Raw genomic sequence first — 12,714 nt, forward strand, 5'->3', positions numbered from 1 at the left:
GAGGTTAATCAATCAGGGATACATGCATCCTGTCTAGCCTTAAATCAAAAATTGGATGAAGTGGTAGCATAAACCAAAGCATTGAAGGAAGAAGTGGCATTGGTTGAGCAAGATGTGCAACCAAAATCTCGCTGTTGACAAAACAAAACTACGGCCTGAGGGAGGATGTAGAAAGGATTGAGAACCATTTAAGAAGGAATATTCTTGGGATTCCGAACGTCCCAGTAATGGAGGAAGGAGCAGATATGAAGTATTTTATGGTGGCATTAGTGCAAGACACAGTTCTCAAGGACAGGTCAGATATTAATCTAGAACCTGAGATCCGAAGAGTGCATAGGGAACCTTTTAAATGGAACCTCAATCAGCATAAACCTATGAAGATCCTGGTGAACTTCCTTACTTATACGTTGAAAGAGACAATCTTGGGTATAGCTCTGAAACACGGGCCATGCACTGCTAAAGGTTACTCTTTCAACATGAGTTCAAATGCGTGTAAGGTCACTGATCAGTGACGGTAGGAACTTAATAGGAGTCTGGAAGATCTTCAAAAACAAAGCTCATTTAAAATTCCCGGCAATGCTGCTCATCATGTGGAACAACCAGATGTACAACTATAGCACAACTGAGAAGGTGGATGGTCTGACGGGTACAATCAGGAATCATAAGCAGTAGCAGGTGGTTGAGAGATTGGATGGGAGCCAGGAGAGGTTGCTGGCTAATAGGTATGCAATTGTGTTGTGTGACTGGAATCCCCTTTCTCCGGTGAGGCCCAATGGCATTCAAGATGTAAAACAGTAGAGGGAGGGCTTCTCAAGGGTGGGATTGGGTGAGGGCACAGGGTTGGGAGCAGTGGGGAAAATAAATAAGTCCTCAATATCATCAGATTGCTATGTTATTCACTCTTATACATATAGGTGTTTTTTTCTAAATGATAATGGGATTGGGCAAGTAGATGTGTTTTTTAACCTGGAATGTTAATGGTCCTAGATCAAAGGGAAGGCAGGGACTGGCATTAAGTTATGTGGAAGAAAGTAGGGCCCACATAATATTGTTGCAGAAAACACATCCAACAGTATTAGAGAGTACATAACATTATTCAAAGTGTAGCTGGATTGAGAGCTGTGCAGTTTTGGATCAGGTAGAATTTTGTAAGGGCCTAGCTATTCTTTTGAAAGGAGGAGGATTGGAGATGCTAATGTCTAAACCGGATAGCTCGGGTAAACAGGTTTTTTGGGAGGTTGAAGATGTTTTAATTATGAGTTTGTGTGGGGGTTTTATGGCCAGAACATCGATGACCCTTCATATCTCATACCTCTGGAGTGGAGTCACCTAAAACTAGGCAGGCATTAAAGAATAAACTTTACGATCTGGGACTGGTTGATGGATGGCACCACCAAATGGGCCAGACAAGGAGTTATACATTTCATAGTAATAAATATGGTAATTTCTCTAGGCTGGACTATTTTTTTGTGGACAAAGCAATAGCAGATAAGGTTAGAAGAATTGATCATAGGCCCCAACATATTTCTGATCTTTCACCTGTAAATAGGATTTTTCAATTTCCTGCCCACAGGCAAAACCCTAGGTGGACAGTCAAAACCCTTCTCTTTGATGCTGAAGTCATTTTGTCCCTGAGAAAGGTCAGCAACAATCATTTTGCTGACAATATGGGATTAAAGCATAGGGTATACCAGGAAAAGGGAAGAAAGAGCAGAATGAAATGCCATAGAACAGGAAATCGGGGTGTTGGAGGCTGCCCTTCAGGTACAAAGCTTCCCTCAGGGTAGGGAACAAGTGAAAATGAGGTTATCCAGCTAAATTAAAAGCTTAAGTTGGAAAAGAAATGCAGGGATAGGTGGCAAAGTCAGTGGCGTAGCTGGGGGGTGGCGGTGGGGGCGGTCCGCCCCAGGTTGCACTATTTTGGGGGCGGACAAAGGCATTCAGATAATGCTCGGCTTGCTTTCGTGGACGTTCGGGGACGGGCAGAGAAGAAATAGGACTCAGGCAATGTCCTCTTCTTTTTTGTGCTGGCAGCTGTCCCCCCCTCTCTTCCTATTATTCCCTCTCTTTCTGTCTTGCTCCTCACTTACTGAAAACCGTAACTTGAAGAAACGGTTCACAACCTCTCTTTCCTTCTTTCATTTAGTTGCTTCCCTGTGAAATGGATCCAAAAAAGAAAAACACTCTTGCAGGAAATGCCCTTTTTCTTACATTTTTCTATTCCAAAGTGCAGCGGGATGGAGAGAAATGGAAGGTTTTAAATATGAAAAATAAATACATAACTAAATAAAGCAAGACAGAGTGGTTGCAAAGTGGCCAGATTGGTTTTATTCACATCCAAATACATCAGCCTCACTTTACAGAGTTTGCCAGTGAAGGGCTACTTTTGTTGATTGATTGAATACTTTATTCGATAGCAATGTATCATAAAAGTAAATACAATACAACATACATAGAACCATAAAATTAATAAAAAGGCATATAGAAATATGCATAGTTTTCTTAAAAAAGCTAAAAATACATAAAAAATAGAACATGAAGGGCTCAGATAAAAACAGACATCCTAAGGCACAGCAAGGAAGAGCACATCAAATGTAGAGAGGGTATTTCATTAAGTGGAAAATTGCATAGAATTACAACCCAGAGCTACTTAGTTCAATAAGCTTAGTTCGTATTTGCCATGCTTTCCCAAGATATTTAGCCACCCCACAGATTACCAATAAGGATGTAGTATCCGTTGTTAGGATACGGAGGGCAACAGACGACTGCCTAGTTCCCAGACCTCTACAAACTGGGCTCAGCCAACGTTTTCTGGGCGTCTTATATGCTTTGCAGGCGAACAGGAAGTGGCCCAATGATTCGGTAGGGTTAGAACATCCCGGGCAAGTTGTGTGGTGGGTTTTATGGTTTTTCCAGCCTATTGTGAAAGCGTTCAGTGGTAAAGTACCTAGCCTCATTTTAAAAAACAAAACTCTATCCCTTGGTGAGGAGATAAAGTCAAAAAATGGTTCCCACTTTGGTGTTGGCTTACAAATCAAAAATGTATCAGTTAGGGGGCCCAGCTTGGGGTTTTTCAAGACCGCTGCATCTATATTTGCCCAGTATAATTTCTTGATGATGTCTTTTTGCGGAGGCTTCTGCAAGAGCCATTCTTCTTCTAGCCCCAAGCTGAGTACCAGGTCCTTTAGGTTTTTTAACCATGATATTACACCAACACCGTTTAACGCAATGAGTTCGTCAAGGACCGCGGCGTAATTACTAAGTTCCGGGGTCCTTCTAAGACGAACCCAAAATAATAGGGGGCGAAGCCCAAGGATATCTTTAATAGAATGGCATCCCAAATCGTAAAATAAAGGTTTAAGAGGGGTAGAAAGTGGAAGGCCCACAAGCTCTCTCAAAAATTTATGTTCTGCTGTGACTAAACTAATGACTCTTTCAAACCCCCATAATTCAGAGCCGTAAGAAGCAGCAGACAATGCCTTACCCTCGTATACTACTAGCGCCGGGCTAATAGGTTTAGTAGAGGATAGACGGTGGTCTTTAGAGATTGCTCCTGTTACTCTTTTAAAATTTAAAGACATCTTAGTGATGTGAGAGTCCCATTTCATTTTGGAATTAATCCTGACCCCTAAGTAGTCAAATGCATCAACCTTCTCGAGCGGGGTGCCGTTTAGTGCGATATTGATTTTCTTGTGTTTTTTATTTCCAGTCAGTACCATCAATTTGGTCTTAGTGGTGTTAACAGTAAGACCACGATTATCGCAAAAGGCACCAAACCTATCAAGCAGTTTCTGGAGCCCCATAGGAGTGTTGGACATGAGGAGCGTGTCATCTGCAAAGAGGAGGGTAGGAGTTTTTTCCCCCGCCAGGGATGGTGCATCCGCTGAGACCTCCCTCAAATGGTCTGCCACCCCATTAATAAAGAGGGAGAACAGGGTCGGAGCCATCACACATCCCTGGCGGACCCCCCTCTGGACAGGAATTCGATCAGTCAATTGACCTTCGGATCCCCATCTGATTCTTGCGTATGTACCATCATGCAACCTTTTAATAAACTCCAAGAGATATCGTGGTAGCCCCATTTCATGTAAAACCTGCCACAATTTAACCCGAGGAACAAGGTCGAATGCCGTTTTGAGGTCAATAAAGGCCAAGTATAAAGATCCCCCACCAATCAGAACGGTCTACCAATAAGTGGCTACGAATCTGAACACTTGGTCCATGGTACCTACTTTCTTCCTAAAGCCAGCTTGTAGGTGAGTTAAGATGTTTCCCTCTTTCAGCCAAGTCCCCAAGCGTGAGTTAAGGACCCTGCCAACCACCTTTTGGATGACATCAATTAGACTTATCGGTCTATAGTTGGCAGGGTCCTCTCTCGCCCCCTTCTTATAGATAGTGGCCACCTCAGCACCCTTCCAGGAGTCTGGGACTGTGTGGCCACACAACAAGAGGTTCATCATGTTAAAGATAAGATTTGCCCATACTAGGGGGTTATGAAGGATCAGATCTCCTGGGAGGCCATCCGGGCCTGCTGCCTTCCCAGGTGCTATGCTTTTAATAGCGGTCTGAACCTCCGTGAGGGTAAAAAAATCTGCTGGTTCAGGCTGCGGTGCAGTATAGTTGTAGACATAATTGGCACTGACAGGGTGGTCAAGCTCTACCTCATTACAATATAGTTTGGAGAAGTGCGCAGACCACTGCTGATCGGTTATATGGTTGGGAAGTGGGTCAGAGTCTCTTCTGGTTAGTTGAGTTATTAAAGTCCAGAAGGTACTAGAATCTTTTAAAAAGGCTGCGTTCTTTAGTGCTAGCCAATGATCCTCCTCCCAGGTCCGTTTAGCCTCTACTATAGATTTTTTGTAGGCTTGTCTAGCCAACCTGGCTGCTACAGAATCTCTTTTGCAGAGGGCGAGAGAGATCGCCTTTCTTCGGGTTCTGCATTCGGTAGTATACCATGGATTGCCTCTCTTGATTGGGAACTTTATGCCAGCCATTGGTTTTATTTTGAAATGGGAACCTATATCCTCAATAAAGGTTTTATAAATATTGTTGAAGTCTGTACAGTGTGTCTCTACCTTCCTGCTAATAAGGAGAGCAAATTCGGCAGCCTTAGTTGCCACTTGGCTGTTTATGGAATCTAAAATACCAATGTGACATGATACTTTGTGCCATTTCAACTTTCTATTGCAGTTTGTGGGAATTACTGCTTTTGAGGATAGGTTCGAATTTAAAGCTTCTGGCCTTATATGCCATTTTAAAATTACACAAAGGGGATTATGGTCACTATCTAGCGTCTGAACTACCTTCATATCAACCACATTGGCCCAGAATTTCACGTCAACAATGAAATAATCAATGCGCGACGGCCCATATAGTCTGTTAAATGTCATGGACCCATGGGGATCAGAGGGGGTTCTTCCGTTTAATGCTCAGAGGTTGTGTTCCAGAGTAAGGCCAGTGATCTGTAGAGCTCTTGTTGACCATCTTTTGATGGGACTCAAATTTAAGGGCGGAATACAGTTTTTGGTGTCATCCTCATTAGAGCCCAGAAGGTCTGCGTCTCTTAGTGGTTCGTATGTACAGTTCAGATCGCCACCCAGAATTATATTAGAGAGAGGTGGAATACCTGACAGGGCATCCTCCAAAGTAGAGATAGTAACAGAATTTTTGTTAGAGGGGCCTCCCCTCGCATATACATTAAAAAGATCAATTCTAGAGCCATTCCAGGGCCGTTTAAAAGATAAGTGGAGGATGTCTGCTGACTTGGCATTATGGACTTTGATGTCCAGGTTAAGTGTAGTCTTGATCCAGATATGTAGGCCACCAGAAGGGCGGCCCACACCCTGGTGCACTGCCGGTATGTAGAAGGTAGAATAACCGGACATGTAAAGAGGGTCCAAGCTCCAGGTCTCCTGGAACATACAAATTTCATATTGGTTGACGAAGTCAATCCAAACCGTATTAGCCAAATGTTTCTTAAGGCCTGCAATGTTCCATGAGAGTATTTGGATAGTACCAGAGTTGCCCCCTCCACTAACTGGTCCAGCCTTGGGCAGAGTTAAAGCACAGTAATCCCTGGCTGGTTGTACATCTGATAAGCCACATGGGGGGTGCTGGTGATGTGCTTCTGGAATAAGTCAATCCACATCCTCTAATCCTCTAAGTGAGGAGAAACGATTAAAAGTTGGTATGTTAAACACAGGAGGGCCTGTCTTTAGCCAGGAAAGAGTGTTGGAGTGTGTTGAGTTCCTAATTAAACTTTGAGGATAAAAATAAGTTAAATCGAAGGTGCTAATGGCGCTCTGGTATTGGGGTTGAAAGTAATTGACTATATGTTTGGTTGCTCTGTGGTCTCTAAAGTTGACAACAATTACGTCGCCTTCGATGTCCTTAGGCCGTGGGCCCACCCAACCAAGCCTGCGAACATTCAGTAGTTCGCCATTTATACTGTAGGGTAAAGGTCTGTTCTTACCCAACCAATGTAAGACCTTGTTTTTAAGGTCAGAGTAACCCTCTTTCCTTCCTGCCTCTAGTACGGGGACACCTGTCATCAGAACTACATAGGGAGCTGCTTCAGGTGGTAAATGTATATGATCAAGACTCGCACCATGTATTTTGTTCAGAGGGGTGCCAGAAGATAGATTGTTTGCGGGCGGGTGGGAGCTATTGGAAGGAGAAGGAACATCAATTAACTTTCGGTTAGGTATAGGGTTAGTAACCTTTGGTAGAGTGTGTAAGGTTTTAACTTTGGGATACTCTGCACAACTGTGCCTGTCATCCAGCGCTGGGAGTAAATTAGAAGGAGAAGTACCATTTAATGGTACCAAGACCTGAGGCAGTGTATCTTTTGGTTGGACAACATTTTTCAAAACCAACTGCTCAATTACCCCAAGTTGATTCGACACCCCCTTCATCCTTTCTATTAGAGGAAGAAGAAGTGATTTTACTAATGTCTCAAGTCGGCACATAATGTCGTCGTGTGAAAAGACAAAGTTAGGAGGGTCCGAGGCTAATGTTTGTTCGACGGCTGGCGGAGAACAGTTTGCAGTGTTCTCCGCTGAATTATAATTCGCAATGCCCGGACAGTTCGTTTTGGAGGGTTTTTTCCCTCCTTTCTTCCTTTTCTTTGAAGGAGGCGGACCTGTAGTGTGACTTCTCCTTCCCATCCTTTGCGAGCTAGCATCAGTAGTAGTGGGGGGGATCCAGCAGCTTGTAGGATCAATGACGTGGAGTCCATAGAGTGGTTTTCAACAGGATTAGAAGCAGGAGGTGTTAATTGTGAGAAAGAGTGTGGCACTGTCTTATTCACATGAGCTAGCGGAGACAGAGGACAGGCAGTCTGGCTGGAAGTAGGTATAGCCAGCGCCGGTGAAACAGCTAGTTGAATGGGGCCGAGTGAAGATCTATTTAGAATGTAAATGCTCGGCCGATAGGCGTCGTTCGACTATAGCGATCTCCTTTTCCAAAACAGAAGCAGCTCTTGTGATGAAACTGTCCAGGGTGCCTCTGACTGATCCTCCCAGCGTAGCTGGTTTGCGAAAGGGGGTTGATTTTGGCATAATTGACAGTATGAATGGCAATACCCAACAGTAAGAGTCCACAGAATCACACACCTCTGATGTGGGATACTAATACCCAATACAAAGAGCAACTATTAGGCAGGGTATAACACTGCAACACACTTGAAGAGACACAGTACCTTAGAATTAGGTCGAAGACGTTGGAGACTGGGCCCAGCCCTGCCTCGGTCTGCCACGGACGGCCACAGACGGCCCGCCCTCTGCCCGGGCTCAGCCCGGCGCTGGCCGCGTGCGTCCCGCGACGCGGAGGGAGCCACGATGTTTTTATTGCCTCCGGTCGCGTTGGCGGCGTCACCGGCCGCAAAGGAGCCTGGGGGCTGTAGTCTCCCCCCGCTCTCGGCCGCAAGGTGCTATGGCGGCGGCGGGGGAGACACACAGCAGGAGACGGCCCAAGAAGAGCGGCAACAGCGGTACAGTGGCGGGTCCACAAGAGGTTCACCCAGCAGGTAGGCAGGCTCTAAATTTGACGATTCCCGCTCCCCAGAGGGAGCCGCGATGTTTTTATCGCCTCCGGTCGCGTTGGCGGCGTCACCGGCCGCAAAGGAGCCTGGGGGCTGTAGTCTCCCCCCGCTCTCGGCCGCAAGGTGCTATGGCGGCGGCGGGGGAGACACACAGCAGGAGACGGCCCAAGAACAGCGGCAACAGCGGTACAGTGGCGGGTCCACAAGAGGTTCACCCAGCAGGTAGGCAGGCTCTAAATTTGACGATTCCCGCTCCCCAGAGGGAGCCGCGATGTTTTTATCGCCTCCGGTCGCGTTGGCGGCGTCACCGGCCGCAAAGGAGCCTGGGGGCTGTAGTCTCCCCCCGCTCTCGGCCGCAAGGTGCTATGGCGGCGGCGGGGGAGACACACAGCAGGAGACGGCCCAAGAACAGCGGCAACAGCGGTACAGTGGCGGGTCCACAAGAGGTTCACCCAGCAGGTAGGCAGGCTCTAAATTTGACGATTCCCGCTCCCCAGAGGGAGCCGCGATGTTTTTATCGCCTCCGGTCGCGTTGGCGGCGTCACCGGCCGCAAAGGAGCCTGGGGGCTGTAGTCTCCCCCCGCTCTCGGCCGCAAGGTGCTATGGCGGCGGCGGGGGAGACACACAGCAGGAGACGGCCCAAGAACAGCGGCAACAGCGGTACAGTGGCGGGTCCACAAGAGGTTCACCCAGCAGGTAGGCAGGCTCTAAATTTGACGATTCCCGCTCCCCAGAGGGAGCCGCGATGTTTTTATCGCCTCCGGTCGCGTTGGCGGCGTCACCGGCCGCAAAGGAGCCTGGGGGCTGTAGTCTCCCCCCGCTCTCGGCCGCAAGGTGCTATGGCGGCGGCGGGGGAGACACACAGCAGGAGACGGCCCAAGAACAGCGGCAACAGCGGTACAGTGGCGGGTCCACAAGAGGTTCACCCAGCAGATAGGCAGGCTCTAAATTTGACGATTCCCGCTCCCCAGAGGGAGCCGCGATGTTTTTATCGCCTCCGGTCGCGTTGGCGGCGTCACCGGCCGCAAAGGAGCCTGGGGGCGGTAGTCTCCCCCCGCTCTCGGCCGCAAGGTGCTATGGTGGCGGCGGGGGAGACACACAGCAGGAGACGGCCCAAGAACAGCGGCAACAGCGGTACAGTGGCGGGTCCACAAGAGGTTACTTTTGTTTTCTAATCATTCTTTAAACAGCATTGTTGTCTCCAGGTGGGAAAGTGTACCATTCCTGGAGGTACTGCAATACCTGGTTGATGGGTGGATTGGAAAACAAAATGTGTACCATGGCTCTTTGTTTATGAATGTGGTCTTTTTAAACCATACTGCTTACGTTTTGTAAGGATATAAGCAATGGACATTGAAACGGTTCACTTCAGGGCCCTGTAGTCATGTCCTTAACTTTTCAGGACAAACAACTCGCTGATTTCTGAATAGTGAGTGAGAGATCATTAAGGCAACCATGTTGTTTCTGCTTACATTTCACATGCTTTACTTAATCTTGCATTCCCTATGAGTGTTTGCTTTTACTTTTTTTTTTTAGGCAGCATATTACTCTTATCAAGTGCATAATTTGAATTGAGCCACATCCAAGTGTTTATAGCGGGCACAATTAAGTCGTAGCTGAAGGCAGTGTGAGTTTCTCTCAGTGGGGCAGTATGGTGTTCAGTGGGGGAGAGGACGTGGCTCTATGGCCAGAGCTGTAGAATTTGGAACTGGGGAACTGGGTTCAGCCTTCATGACCAGTCCACCAGACTACTCTACTGAGGGAGCATATTCCCATGCTAGACCTTAGAAGGCCCCACTAGACCTTAGAAGGCGTGATGTCTTAGCACAAGCAGGTGTACTCTAGTGGTGTCAATTGTGGATTAACCTTGAAGGCCTGTCCACCACAATCCATACTGAAGTTCATCTCCAGTCTTGCAGGCAGGCCTACGAAGCAGCACACCCTAGAGCAACAGTGATCCAGTCACTGTGACTCTGTCACTGAGGTCACATGAACCTTGAGCAGGTTAGGGCGGTGCGAACGGTGTGACCGCACTGGGTACCTATTACTGGTGGGTGCGTAGTGTTTGCAAGTATATTATGGTTTAAAAAAAACTAGCTGCCTCCTTCCTGGCCTCCAGCAAATTTCAGAAACAATAAAAATGTCATGATAACTTCAGTGATTAATGTTCTTCCTAGAGAGAGATCCGAATTTTGTCTAGTGGAAGGGTTGACTCCTGGAAAGGTAGCACAGAGGGTTAATGTGCCTGCTGAAAAGAACATGTACCATGCAGATCACAAAGTGCACTGCTTTAATGGGGGGACCATGATGAATGGTCATTTAATGTCATCTGTATATGATGGATCCCTGAAAAGTGTCATGTACGTGCATGTATGCATTGTGCTGAGGGAATAACCAGGTAATTGTTCAAGCAGCTCTCTGATGGATGTCACATGTGGTTTTTCTGAGTCCCCAGATAGATCATGTAGTCTGTGTGTTCTCTTTTGTACTTGCAGTCACTGCCAGTCACCGGTGTACTCAACTGTGCAGCCTTGGACCGTGTCACGTATGTGCATGTAACTTGCATGATCGAGGTAACTATTAGCGGCGATACTACATGTCTCTCGGTCCTCTTTCAAGTGCTTGCTGTCCTTTTTCCACAGCAACCCCCCCCCCAGGGGCGGCAATCTGAGGGATAGCCCCGGGCGCCACAAGCTCTATCTATGCCTCTGGGCAAAGTGAGAGAATTAAAGTCTTTCAGTATGGGGAGAGAGCAGCAGCACCCTAAGCATGGAAATCCAGTTGAGAGCAGTGACAGAATAATATTAAGGAGTTAATCATCAACTCCCAGGTGGACGCATCTAAAAATGCAGCGGAAATGCAAGAACATCTGGTCTACATTTTTTCTGCATTATACACTGAGGAGATTGATCGAGAACTGGAAGACGTAAGGGGGTGACCCCAGGATAGGAACTTACTAGGGATCACGAGAGACAGGAAAGGAGTATCTGAGTCGGGCTAAGAATGGGAAAGCAGAGGCCTGATGCCATCCCGTTAGAGCAATATGAAATACTAAAGAAGGTGATGAACCCATTTTGGGGGTAATTGTGCAATTCTATATATTTTGAGAATACCCAGATCCCGGATTCACGGAGGGAAGCTACAATAATGCTGATTCTGAAGCCCGCTAAAGATCTAAAGAAGGCAGGCTGATTTTGGCTAATCTCTGTTTTGAATGCCGATTATAAGGTTTTTGCCAGTGTCCTGGCAGGTTGGTTGGCAAAGTTGGCCCCACAATTAATTCACCCTGATAAGAAAGGGTTTATTCCTAAGATTTAAATCCACGATCTTAGACCGCAGTTAATCGGGTGTATTGATCTGGCCATGGATTGTTCGAATCCATTCGCTGTTGCCACAATAGATGCAACCAAGGCCTTTGACTGGGTTTGCTGGGTATATTTGTGGGAGGTCTTGGCAGCACTAGTGTTTAGAAGAGACACCCAGGTAGTTCCCTTTTTGGTACAACTAAGCAACAAAAAAGCACTTTATCCAGAAGATTTAATTATATACATAGCTGACCCTTTTAAGACTATACCCAGGATAGGAAAGTTAACAGAAGAATTCTTACACTGTCAGGATATGCTGTGAATACAACTAAATTGGAGATTATGTGCTGGAATATCACCAATTGGGGTTGGGAGGTCTATGAGTTTAGATATTTGGGTATCTCAATAGTCAATTAACTGAGGTGGTTCCAGCAAATAATCTAGGGCAGGTAGCAAAGGAGATTGATAAGCTGCTTATAAGGTGAAGGAACGTGCCATTGTCAATCTTTGATTGGGTGAATCTGATTAAAATTTCGTGTCTATCTAAGTTGACTTATCTCTTTAACTGTATCCTCCTTATGTTTCCTAAAAAAGAGAATGGGAAAATACAGGGGAAAATTACTAGTTTCATCTGGGCTTCAGGGGAAGCTCGGCTCTTTTGGAAAAAGTTAAGGAGGAATTTGAAAAAAGGGGGCCTGGCATTACCAGATCTAAACCTTTATTGTATAGCTTTTCAATGAAAGAGCTCCTTGGGACTCCAGATAGCTCAACATGGGGCCGGTTTCTATCAGAAATGGTGGTAGTGTTGAAATCAATAGGCTTTTTAGATACATTTGGGGTCGCCAAGTTTTAAAAAAAAGTCCACCTGAAAGTCCTGAAAGCTGCACTTTGCCTTTGGTACAGGGTCAGGAAGAATCTGGGCATAAGGTATTGCTCTAATTTCTCCCCTGATTTCTCCCCGATTTGTGATTCCACGGGCACCCCTGAATGTTTGTTGGATAGGTTGAGTCTACCTTTGAGGGAGGCCGGGATAAACAGCTAGGTATCTAGTCACCGTGCAAGGGCGTCTGCCCTGGAAGGTAATCAAGGCAAAGACTGTCTAGATTTAAGTAAATACTGCTCACCTCATGGTATCTGGGCACTATTTCTGAGATTGGCCGGGTTTGGGAGGTGGAAGTGCTTTTGCTAGATATGCATTCTTTTAGCACGGAGATCTCTACATGATATAAGGAAATCTCTTGGAAGCTGAGGATGGAACTTTGGAGGTACTGGGTGGGATGTGGAAGGGAGTAAGTCCAAAATACGAGATCCGATAATTATGGCAAATATTTTAGAACTGGTTAGATTCTACGGTAAAGCCAGCCAATT

The sequence above is a fragment of the Triturus cristatus genome, chromosome 6, assembly GCF_964204655.1.
Source record: "Triturus cristatus chromosome 6, aTriCri1.1, whole genome shotgun sequence".
Taxonomy (NCBI): Eukaryota; Metazoa; Chordata; class Amphibia; order Caudata; family Salamandridae; genus Triturus; species Triturus cristatus.